The sequence below is a fragment of the Peromyscus maniculatus genome, chromosome 2 (assembly GCF_049852395.1).
Source record: "Peromyscus maniculatus bairdii isolate BWxNUB_F1_BW_parent chromosome 2, HU_Pman_BW_mat_3.1, whole genome shotgun sequence".
NCBI classification, from domain to species: Eukaryota; Metazoa; Chordata; class Mammalia; order Rodentia; family Cricetidae; genus Peromyscus; species Peromyscus maniculatus.
Window position 1 is genome coordinate 121,984,256 of NC_134853.1, and position 12,794 is coordinate 121,997,049.

Genomic DNA, 12,794 nt, shown 5'->3' on the forward strand with positions numbered 1-12,794 from the left:
ACGCATGTGCTTCCCGCCTATTTAACCCAGCACTCGGGAGGCAGGATGACTGCTTTGAGATCCGGGTCAGCCTAAGCTACAGAGTGAATTCTAGGCCAACGTGAAGTAGAGAGGCCCTATCTCAAAAACAAACACACACACAAACAAACAAAAAACAAAACTAACCTCACCAAAGACAAAAACACAGCAACGAAAAAGAAAAAGAACCAGTTTCTTAATAATACAGGTACAAAATTTCTTAAAACCCAAGTTGTTCACTGACTGCTGTGCCTTAGACTTTGCCCGAGTGACACAGAATACAAATGGTCAGACTGAAGACATGTTGTTCCCCTGCCCTCTGTAAGCTAAAAAATTAACACATGACCTAAAACCAATTAAATACTGACTGTATAGTACATGACTACAGACACACGAAGTTGCCCGTAAGTTAGAAAGTTTTAAAACTGTTGCTGGCTACCTTAAATTCACAATCCCTTTAACTTGAAAACCGTAAGCCAGCTCACTGACAATGTCCAATATTACACCAACGTATTAGCAGCAGGAGGCTAGATGTCAGCACCTGCCTGCTTGGAGCATGCAGTATGCACATGTGGGATGCACCTGCTGCAACCTCTGCCATACTGCACTTTGAGAAACTAACTTGTCAGCTGGGTGTGCTGTCACCTTTAAACCCAGTACTCAGGAAGCAGAGGCAGATGGATCTTTGTGAGTTCAAGGTCAGCCTGGTCTACAAAGCGAGTTCCAGGACAGCCAGAGCTGTTATACAGAGAAACCCTGTCTCAAAAAACCAAATCAAAAGAAAAAAAAGAAAGAAAAGAAAGAAACTAACTTGTGCCAAAGACTTGTGGGAAACCCTGGAGAGGGTTACAGGTTTTTGTTTTTGTTTTTCTCCCTTAAGGAGAAAGATTAGTTAAAAGTCAAGGCAAAAAGTCCAGTTCAAACCAGCCGTGACATTCAAGCACAACCCCCACCCGAAGGGCATCACTGTTCCATCCACTCCGAGGACTGGCCTCACAAAAGGGCTCATGCTGCATAGGAGCCGGTCCATGTGGATGAGAACAAGCAAACGTCCTTTCAGAGAAGACATGCACAAGGCCACACAGGCAGAGGCCTGGCAGGATGGCTCCATGGGCAGAGCTGCTTGCTGCGAAGACTGATGTCCCAAGTTCCATCCCTGGGGACCTAGCATGGTAACAGTTCTACAAACTGCCCTCTGACCTCTACAAAAGTGCCATGGCTCACGAATAGCAGAAAACACACACACACACACACACACACACACACACACACAATTTAATAAGAACAATTAAGACAGTAAAGTAAAACAAGCAGAGAAAAATAAGCTTTGTTCCTTGAGCTCATCATGATTTTGGTCCAAAAGGGCTCTAAGAGACTTTTTAAAAAATAAGTAAATTGACCCACACACTCCCTTTTAAAAGCTTTTCCTTTTAATACATGTACTCAGTGTAAACGTATTTAGTCTACTCAAATTACTTTACTTTCTGACTCTGCTTTGGATTGCATTTTATATCCAGAATTTAGATTTTATAGTTTACTCACAAGTTATTTCCACTCTGTGTTTACCTCTATAGAATATGCTTTTACAGTAATCAAAACCATACCAACTGAGGCAGTGTGTGCTGGTACACACCAGGAATCCCTGCACTTGGGAGGCCAAGGAAAAGAACTCATTTGTTTGAAGCCAGCTTGGGCTACACAGTAAGTTAAGGCTAGCCTAGGCTACAGAACAAGACCCCATCTTATAACAACAACAACAATAACAACAATAATAATTAATAATAACAAGGGCTGGAAAGATGGCTAAGTACTTAAGAGCACAGTTGCTCTTCCAGAGAACCTGGGTTCAATTCCCAGCACCCACAAGACAGCTCACAATGGTCTGTAATTCCAGCCCCAGGGGATCTGGTGTCCTATTCTGGCACGGTACACAGACATGCACGCTGGCAAAACATCCATACATATACAATAAGAATAAAAGCTAAAATGTTTTTTAAAAGACTTACAAATAATAACAGTAAAAGCAACCAGTCAACCAAATAGTTTCTCTTACAAAGTTACTCATTACAAACAGAAAAAAAGATCAGTGGTAGCTAGGCACAATCCCAGCACTAGAAGGTTCCAGCAGGATGATCTGGAGTTCATGGGCATCCTGGTCTACATAACCAAACCACGCCTATCAAAGAAGTTAGCTTCAGAACGCTCACCCACCACTAGGCATCCTTAAAAACGTCTGATCGTTTTCTGTTGGTCTACGGTGTCCTCTTTACTGCAGCACTGCCATTTAAATGTTGGGTCTTAGGTTCTGAAATTCCCCTAATGCACAGATAAAGGGGATAATACCAAAGATTTAACACTGATCTCCAATTCCAGAGCCTTCTGGCTAGACCATAAATATAATCACACGCCACTTCTCTGCGGGGTCCACCATTCTCACTTCTACCCCTCCACCTGTGAAATGAGCACATCTCTACTGGTAAGGCATGCCACAGTGACATCTCTCTCAAGAGAGGACACTGCACACCCTGACACTGTGTGTGGGTAATAACCAGTCGGCTCTTTCCGAAGTCACACAATGTTCTTTTCATGTCCCTTCACGGCACTTATCAGTCATGCCCCCAAGTTCAGCAAATATTGGCTCTTCATTTCTCTGGTTATCAACCAAATTGCATATTTGATTCCTTCCTTTGTATCATATTGGACAGTTATCATTCATAAAATAAGAAGACAGCAGGTTGATTTCCAAGTTTGATGCCAGCCTGGTTTATGTAGTGAATTCCAGGCCAGCCAGGGCTGCATAATGAAAACCTGTCTTGACAAACAAGCAAACCAATGCCCTCCCAGTGCCATTACTGACTTTCTTGAGACAAAACAAAGCCTTCCAAAGCAAGTGCTCTTTATTCTTTGGTTTTAGGAGTTTTTGGGAGTAGGTGATCCTAGGAGGCCTGAAGTAGGGGCAGAGATTAAATTAAAAAGAAAGACAAGAAAGGTAACAGTGGACTGACAAGATGATCCACATGTGTCCTAACTGCGACCATGTCCCCCGGGGCTTCCTGATACATTCTGTTACTCCTTCTTAAACAAGCAGCTGCTGGGAGGTAGGCCACTTCTCGAAAACTTCCCACAATCCACTGCTAGCCCCTGTAAAACCTTTCCGTTTTGTTTGTTTGTTTTAAACCTCCTGAAAAGCGGACACTAGGAGCTCTGAGATAAAGTACTATTTCCATGTGCTTGGGTCCTCAAGTCTTGACATGCACCACAGCAGTAGAAAGTAGACAGTGGATGAAGCTCTTAGCAATCAACCCATGACCATAAAGATGGAATGCCTAAACCAAAGTAGCCCCCCAAAGGCATGCCATCTACCGATGCAATGTCACTGTATCCCCCAATACAGTTAGGGTGTTAAACAAAGGAAGACTTACAAAAGTTACAAAGTTTCATATATGCCTTTCAATTCTCTGTAGCCACATTTTTTAAAAACTAAAATTAGCTGGGTGTGGTGGTCGGTACACCTTTAGTCCCAGCACTTGGGAGGCAGAGGCAGGAGGATCTCTTGGAATTGAGGCCAGCCTGGTCTACAAGGAAAGTTTCAGAACAGCCAGGGCTACACAGAGAGAAACCCTGTCTCAAAAAACCAATCAACCAGCCAGCCAAATAAACACCAGGAGATGAAGTAAGGGACATATTAATAATCTGTCTTTCTTTTCTATACTGTCTTCAACAATCTGCACTGTATCTTCCATTTAAAGCATATCTTGATTCCAGTACTGAATTTTCAAGAGACATCTAATCTATATTTAGATTCCAAAGTATATGTGGTTTAAAAAGTAGACACACATGCTAATGTCTATTTCCCAAACATACTTCAGTTTCCAATACCTGAGTCAAGTATGGATTTTAAAAATGAAATAAGTTTAAAACATCAGTCATCAGCCCCCCTGGATTTTTCCATGACTGATGCCTAGGGTTGCTAGGGGCTACTGTAGTGACAGGTACTACCCTGTCAGTCACCTGGATTCTTTTAAACATGAATCAGAATAAAAGACGTTACCCCAGTGTGGGGCGTTTACCCACCACCCCCACAGTTCCCCAGAGTTTTCTTGAGTGCAATCAGCAGGAAATATTAGATAGAAGGATTTATTGCGGAGAATATCGCGGAGATAGACAGAAAATAAAGGATAACCTCAAGAGGGCCTGGAACCTATTCCAACGGGCCCCAACTGTCTCTGGCCCAGGGTTTTTATAGAGACGCCAAGGGGTGGAGCAAAAGACCTCCTCCCCCAGCACAGCCAAGTGCAGACCATCTCAGACACCTGCACTCAGGCCCGTGGTCCTGATCATCCTCTATTCAGACCTGCTGGGTAAAGCCACGAGGAACCCGAAAACGGGCTCCCACACCCCAGTAACCAACAAGTCTTGCTACAGTATATACGAAGTGTTCTAGTGTATTCATTTCCTATAATACTTGGTTACTACACAGCTGTTTCTGGAAAGCCTGCTTGGTAAGGAGAATGGGGAACTGCAATTCAGGGGCATAATGGAAACATTCGTTTAGAGACACCAGCCAAGCCTAGTGGCACATGCCTTTAATCCCAGCACTTGGGAGGCAGAAACTGGCACATCTATGAGTTCCAGGCCAGCCTGGTCTACAGAGTGAGTTCCAGGACAGCCAGGGCTACACAGAGAAACCTTTCTGTCTTGAAAAAAAAAAAAAATTAGAGATACCGGTGTTAATTTCCAAGGAAAAGGAAAGAAACTTGGACACTAGGCTTCTTTGTCTGGGACGTTAGTCACCCCGTGAAAGTTACAATCATTGTTTACACTAAGCCTCTCAACTTACACAGAACAGCTGTCACTGTGGACTGGCATCCTGGCTTCCTCAAGCACCCCTTCCTAGCTTCTCTACCAGGGCTGATCTATCGGATGGTAGAGCATTCGCCACAGAAATGACCTTCTGTTTACACACCACCACATGTGAATAACAACAAACATACACCACACCAAATTCTCATTCATTAGCCTCGGCATCCCAGCCTACCTGGAGAAAAGCATTTACTAACAACACTCCAACAACTTTCTCCCCCCTCCCCCTCAGTGTCAAAGTTCACTTCGTCCGTCTCCCGTCCAGTCCCGTCTCCTCCCCCCCCCCCCCCGCAGCTGGTTTAAAAGTTGATCTCACGAAGGAGCTGGATTCCTAAGGTAGTTCTATTTTGAGCCTTCTTCCTGTTCTGAAGCTCAAGTTGGAAGGGTTTAGGTGGTGATGTCATGGAAGGGAGAGGTGGCTTTTTCAGAAGGGTCTTCTCTGGCAACTCCGGGGGCCACTTAGGCGGCGAATGACTCGGAGTGCTCCCTTTTCATTCTCCCCTCCTTCCCTTCCCACCGGAGTCCCAGTGAGTCACTAGCCAGGAAGAAAATGAATTCCAATAGCGGGGCAATCACACTTGCATATTTTATATGTGAAACGTAATAAATGAAAAGATACAGGAGAAAAAATGCCTAACTCTAGGAAAAGGGGGATGACTAGCTTTCTCCACCCACGTCCTCCAAACATCTCTAAGGCCAGGAGCAATAGGGGGGGCTGCAGAAACAGCTGTGAGGAAGAATTTAGGAATTACATGTAGGAGGCTCCCAGGGAGCCTGCTGGGGTATTCGGAAGCGGAACCCAAGGACACCCCCCCCCCCAATCCCTTCTCTCTCCCTCCCTCCCGTAAGCGACTTGGGGCTGGGTGTGCCTTCGGCTTGGGAGGCATTTGGCTCTGGAGAACGGCTAAGGGGCCAGGGTGCGGCCCACCGGGAATAAAAGCTTGGGCCTGGTTCTGGGCTAAGTTTAGCGGAAGAGTAGAGCAGACAGGGGAAGTGCGGATCTGAGTGGAAGACACGCGGTGGAATTTAAAAGAAAAAAAGCCCCCTGAGGGCGAGGGGCATCTCTCTCTCTCTTAACTTAAGCCCAACAGTTTATTGCTGGTGATGTAGGAAAAGGGTGAAAAAAAGGAGACAAATTCTAACGTAAACTGTAAACTGCAACTTCTTGGGGGTTAGAGGGCTGACGTAGCAAACGCTATCAGCAGGTGAAAAGAAGCGCCCTTTTTACCAATTCTGGGGTGTGGAGGTCTGGCCAAGCCCTGGTGGGCAGGTTACTGCCTGGCTCCTTAGCTCACCTCGCCTCCAAAGCGGGAAGAAGCATAGGTGTGGTCTTTCTCCAGGAAGGTGGCAGCTGGCTACGCGGACGGACGGAGCAAGGGAAAGGATTCCTCACCGGGAAGGAGGGGAGGAGCCCCGGGGTCAGCTGCGGCCAGGAGCCAGGGTCTCCGCCAAGTCCCCTCCCCCTCCCTGAAAACCGACCTGGACCAGCATCGATTACAGCAACACCCTCTCACCTCCCCAATAATCTTGCTAATAATAATAACAAACCCAGCCCCCCTGGCCCACGCTTAAAAACAAACAAAACAAAAAAAAACCCAGAGCTCTGAGCGATGGAAATAAACAGGTGAGTCCAGGGAGAAGCGGGAAAGAGTGGGGATGGAAGAAGGCGTGTGGGGGGGGGGAGGCGTTCCCGAACGTGCGGGGAAACCGAGGCTTTCCCACCCTCTGTCCTCTCTCCTTCTCCCTGTCCCCGAGAGTCTGCGCGACAGGCTACGAACCTCAAACCCCACTCTGACAGCCTTCCCGCAGCCCGCGCCCTCCGCCTGCCTACCCTGGGCTCCCGCGTCTTGGTTTCGGGGACCGCGCGGGGCTCGCCCGCACCCCGGCCCGCCGCTGCCGCCGCCGCCGCGGGGACTCCTCTCTTCCTCTCTCCGCCTCCTCCTCGCAGACTCCTCCCGCCGGATCCATCATGTAAACAACATCCCGGCTCTATTTCCAGCGGCCGCGGGACGGCGAGGGAACCGCGCCAGCGCCCAGCCACCGGGCGGGGGTGGGGAAAAGCGAGTGCGCCACAGCTCCCAGCCCGGCCCCGCGCCGCCGCCCCGCGCTGTCCGCCGCCTCCCCGAGCTGGCGCCGTGCGCTCCTGGGCGTCCGGCCGCAGCCTCCGCCCCCGCCGCCGCCGCCTCCGGGCCACGGGGCACCCGGCCGGCCGGGTGCGAGCGCCGTGCGCGCGCCGCACAGTCGCTCTCCGCGCCCGGCGGGCCGGCCGGGGCGCGCCGTCAGCCCGGGGGCCGAGAGCGCAGCACCCGGAGCGCGCACACGGACGCCGCCCCCGCGGCCGCGCGCGCCCCGCACCCACCTGCGCCCTCGGGGGTCCCGGGCCCCCCTTCCTTTGTTCTTCCCGCTATTTGCATGAGGATTATCTAATGACGCAGCAAGGCTCGCCACAACGTGACCGTCGCCATTTTTCTGTTTTTATTCTAGCTCTGCCATGTGATAGATTGGGGAGGGGGGTGGAAAGGGGAGAGAGACAGGACTGAAAAAAAAAAAAAAAAAAAAAAAACTTCCGGGTCTCATGACCGGGAAGGGAGAAAAACAAAAGGGAGACGAGACACAACTCCGGGCGAAGGCCGTGGTGCGTGTGCGCGCGTGCGCGCCCGTCTCTCGGTCCTCGGGAGCGGGAGGCCGAGGTGCTCAGAGCATCCTCCCGCCAGGATCCGTTGATCCGGGATGTGCGGGCCGCGTGCTCCATCCTTCTGCTGGGTACCCGACTGCCTGCCCTCGCCTAGCTCCAGCGGCCCAGGGTTCCATTCAATTGACAGAATTGAGAGACCGCAGCTTTTCCTAAGTTGTAAAACAGTTAGCTCCGATGCTGCTCCTGGCGACCACCGCGTGGTGAGGGCAGACAGAATCGGACCAGTTCGGATTTTCTTTCTGCTCCCTTTTCGCTCTTTTCCTAAAGCGGGACGCGCAGCTTAGGTGTGATTTGTGGCGTTGCGGACTTCGTTGTTGGTTTTTCTTGGGGGGCGGGTGGAGCATGCAATCTCAGCTGGATTTATTGAGGTAGAAAATTTAAATAAATGGTTGTTGAGTGCCAGGGAGGGTTAAGAAGACAATTGCAGAGCACTGGGCGGATTCATGTTTTACCGTGTTAATTCACATTCATGGGGCGTGAAAAGTGTCCCGAGTTCACGGCTGCTGAAAGGATAAATGCCTGGAACTCTGCCAGGTCTCTCAGTGACAGAATTTGGTACTTTAGGTTACTAGTGTGTTTCCTGGAGCTTTCACTTTTGTTTCTCTTCGCTGAGTGCCTCTCTTATGATTGAAAGCAGAAGTGGACCGGAACACTGACTAGGGCGCTTCAACTTCACAGATGAGGAACAGCGCAGCCCCAGGCCAGATATCATAGCAGACCCATATTGGACCCGAGGCTCACTTGATAACTGAGGGGGTGAAGGGGAGCATAGAACTGTGCAGCTGTGGTCTCGAAACGTTCGTGTGCCTAGAACTTAAAGATGGGGAACTCTCAGAAGTGCTGACCCATCAGGGCTGCTGGGGGATTCGTGACCTCTTTCCGGTCTCCTTTCTTGAGACTGGACTCAAGTATGCGCATCTCCCCTTCCCCTTCTGCTGGGGAGCTTGCCTTGTTGAGCATGACTACATGTTTGCTGTGAACTGTTTCTGTTATGTTCAGAGTTGATGGGTCTCCTTGTGCCATTGTGGCCTTGTAATATTTATTGCATGGTGTTGGTCAACGTCGGTATTCAGGACAGTGGCTGTATGTTCCGCTACTGAGGACAGCTTCGAGGACCACAGCTATCTGCAGTCGTCACTGTTTTCTTGCCATGAAAGCCGAGGGAGTCCTGAAGCAAACCTTTCCCACAATCCCATCCTGACCAGGCTAGGAAATTCCTTGCATGTTTCCAGTGAAGGTTGGACACTGGAGACATTTCATGGGGCTTACACCTTTGCCGACCATCCTTGGCAGGCTTCTTTTGCTGCGTATCCAAGCAAAACATACTTTGTTCTCTCAACTTTTTAACTAACTGCTTTTCCCCATCTTATTTTTTTTTTTACTATATTTGGCTCCTCTTCTTTAAATTCTTTCTGATTCAAATAAATAAACTCGTTATGCTAACTCTGGCCATTTTGCTTTCATGGACTAGACTACAAATGCTCGATGAAGTCGGAGCTGTGATTTAATCTTGTTGAGCCTGGAATCAAATCATAGCCCCCATGGTTTACCATGTTGGGAGGTAGAAATCGAAGCCAGGGTCTCATGTATGCTATGGAAACACTGCCCCTGGTTGGCACCCTTGAGTCACAGAACCTCAAGATCTGGTATCCTGTGAACTAGCTGCCAGTGCTGGCGGTGAGCAGGCCAAAGGGGGCTGTTGAAATGATGCTAGCAAGCTAGCATCAGGAAAGGATGCCCATATTTACAACCTCAACAGATTGGGAAATAAATGCTTCGTCCAATTCTATTTACAGCTCCGAGGAGCGTTATGTATTATTAAAGTTGAGATCATATATCTGGACCTGGAAGATTCCGTTGCATAGCTGGGTTTATATATGTCTGTGACTAGGACAAATAATAGCTAAAGGACCCCATGTGCCATTCCAGATAACAGGAGGAGGGTCATAACTTAGCTATAATGCCATCAGCTTTCATTGAGGTGGGAAGAAGCCTAATTATACAACTAAATCATCTGTTCTTTTAACTGTGAAGCTGAAGAGAAAAGAATGGATGAAAACTCCAAGAATGTAATTAGAGGAGATCCCCCCCATGTCTCTTGCCATCAATATATGAGCACTCACACATCACTTTGAAGGTCAAACATTAGTCCTCAAGATCACTACATAGCTGATGATTGAATTAAATACAGGAATCCCAATGATCCCCTTCTAGTTGTCAAATTTATACTTGAAAAATAATAATCGCTGGTGTCCTAGCGAGGGCCTGGGCTTTGCTGCCGTGAATTTGCTACTTTTGTGTTGCTGCGATAAAACATAATGATCAAGGCAACCTATAGAAGGAACCACAATTCATTTGCAATTGTGGTTCCAGAGGTCCAAGAGTCCATCACCAGGGGAGGCATAGCAGTGTGCAGACATGGCAGCAGATGCAGGAAGCTGAGAGCTCACATCCTCCACAGCAAGCACCAAGCAGGGAAAGCAAACTGGAAGCGTCTACTCCCAAAGTCTGCCTCCAGGGACACACTTCCTCCAGCAAGGCTGGGCCACCTAAACCTTCCCAAACAGCATCACTACCTGGGATCAGGTGTCCAAATGGCTGAGACTATGGGGGACATCCCCCCTGCCTCTTGGTTTTTTTGAGACAGGATTTCTCTGTGTAGACCTGGCTGTCCTGGAACTCACTTTGTAGACCAGGCTGACCTTGAACTCAGAACTCGACCTGCCTCTGCCTCCCAAGTGCTAGGATCAAAGGTGTGCGCCACCACACCTGACTGATTTTATTTCTCTTTCAAAGCACCACAATTCAGTGCTGAGATCAGCTCTGATAATCTGTTAATTGTGTCTTCTTGGGCAAATTACGTACCAGTCTTCACATCTTTATCCATGTGATGAGCATAACAACTAGGTTAAATTAGGAGAATTTTTAGGATTGAAGTTTAATAAAAATACGTAGAAAGCACTGACCATGGTATTTGGGACACACTCTTCACTAAAGAGTGACTGTGCCAGAAGTGGCTTATGCTATAAACTCAGCACTTGGGAGCAGAGACAGGGGGATCTCAAGTTCAGGGCTACCCAGGGCAATATTGCAGTAGGACGATCCCGTCTCAAATAAACAGAAGGAAAATTCAACACACTCAGAGTGTGAAAACCTCTCTCATATAAACTAATCCAGAATAGGTCCTGCCCTATTGTAACCTTGGAAGGATGGATACAAGTGATTAGACAAACCGGTGGGCTGGAAAAAACACACGAAATACTGTCTACTGTGGTGACCTACCTAAGATGTAATTAAGTAATCTAGACTTATCACTATTCACACAATAACAAAGCTTGTAGGAGCACATGTGAAGTCCTTCCTTCTCTGAAAAATGAGAAGTTACTTTTCATACCGACGAGGAATATTACCTTTGAAATTCAATCTAATTGGCTTGATTCTGTGGTTTTTAGAAAGCAGTTTCTCAGCGGGTTTCTTTCGCCCCGTGAAAAGTATGCCAGCTTGTGTCTTTGAAGTACTGTTGGAGAAATGTAGTTAATAGGAAGCACTTGTGGTTGTTAATTAATTAAAGCAGTTTAATCAAGAACCATTTTCGAAAGAACTTGTTCCCAGCCCCGAGTCAGGTGCTAAGAAACAAACCTAATGAAGGTAAGGACTTTGCTCTGTAAGAACTCATAATCCAGTCGTCCTTCATTAAACAAATATAGATTCACTGTCTATCGTGGGGAATTCAGCAATGGACAGGACCCTGAGCTTCGTCGATCGGGAATGGCAAGTTAATAACACACATATTTGTTCACATTCCTCCAGAAGTATGTGATTGGCTGGTGACAGCCCACACCTGTAATTCCAGCATTTGGGGGGGAGAAGCGAGAGACTCGGGAGATGAAGGTTATTCTCAGCTACAAATTGAGTTTGAGAGCAGCTTGGGCTACGTGAGACCCTGTGTGAGGAAGAAAAGAAGTATAAAAATGAAAAGTGTGTGACTGGCACAGACTCTGAGCAAGAAAAAAAAAACCACATACCTACATTTATGGCTTTTCAGGTCTCCCTGAAGCTTTTGTTTCTCAAGACAGAAATACCTTCAAAAGGATAGTTTGATCTTTATAACCCAAGTGAATTTGGGAGTCTCACTTATGTAGCAGTGTGCTAGTTTTCTTCCCTTCTTTCGTCCTTTTTTTGTTTGTTTGTTGACACAAACTCTGGTCATTTGGGAAGAGGGGGAACCTCAACTGAGAAAAATCTCCCATCAGATTGGTCTGTAGGCAAGCCTGCGGGGCATTCTCTGTATCAATAGCCGATGTGGGCAGGCCAAGACTGCTGTGAGCAGGGCCATCCCTGGGAAAGTGGCCCTGGGTTGTATGAGAAAGCAAACTGAGCAAGCCCACGAGGGATGAGCCAGAAAGCAGTACTCCTCCATGGCTTCTGCTTCAGTTCCCGCCTTGGCTTCCCGTGTGTCAGAGTGTAAGTTGGCAAGAAAAAATATGCCCTTTCGGGTCTGTCCTGGGCTTTGAAGAGAAAGCATAGTGCTGCCCAGTGCCACGATGGACCAAGTGGAACAAGGAGACCCACACATATGCCTGGGGCAGGCTGCCCTGGGCTCCAAGGAGAAAGCATGCCCAGCACCATGGCAGACTGAGCAGGACAAGGAGATCCACAGGCATGCCCGGGGCAGTCTGCACTGGGCAGCTGGGCAGCTGGGCACTGTTATGGTGAGCAGATGTATGGAGTGGTGAGAGGGGGAATGGTTCATTTCCTGTGGGCAGAGGCTTCTCTGAAATGGTGAAAGCAGCGAGGAGCAGACGGAGGTGGGTGGCTTGCTTGCCACCCAGGGCCACGGTGATGTCTGGGTTCCTAGCCCTGTGGCAGCCATGGTCTGTGTTGATGTCTGTGGTTCCTAATACCACTAAAGGCCCAAAGGAGAGGGTTGTCCCCGCCTCTCACTGGCTGCAACACTAGGGAGAACTGGCCCTGCCCCTACCCCGACTGCAGCGCTCAGGAGAGAGAGTGCTGCCCCTCATCTGAGCAGTCCAGTAACGCTGACCCTGTTCAGTTGTTGAGTTGGCCCCGAGGGCTTGAGAATGGGAGAGCAGGTCATACCTACCCCTCTCGTCGGCCATGTGGTGCCATGGGTGAGGGAAAGATGCCCTCCTCCCCTCCTCCCTCAACAGCTGTGGCAGGTTGGGGAGCTAACCCTCCCCCTCACCAGCTTCAGCAT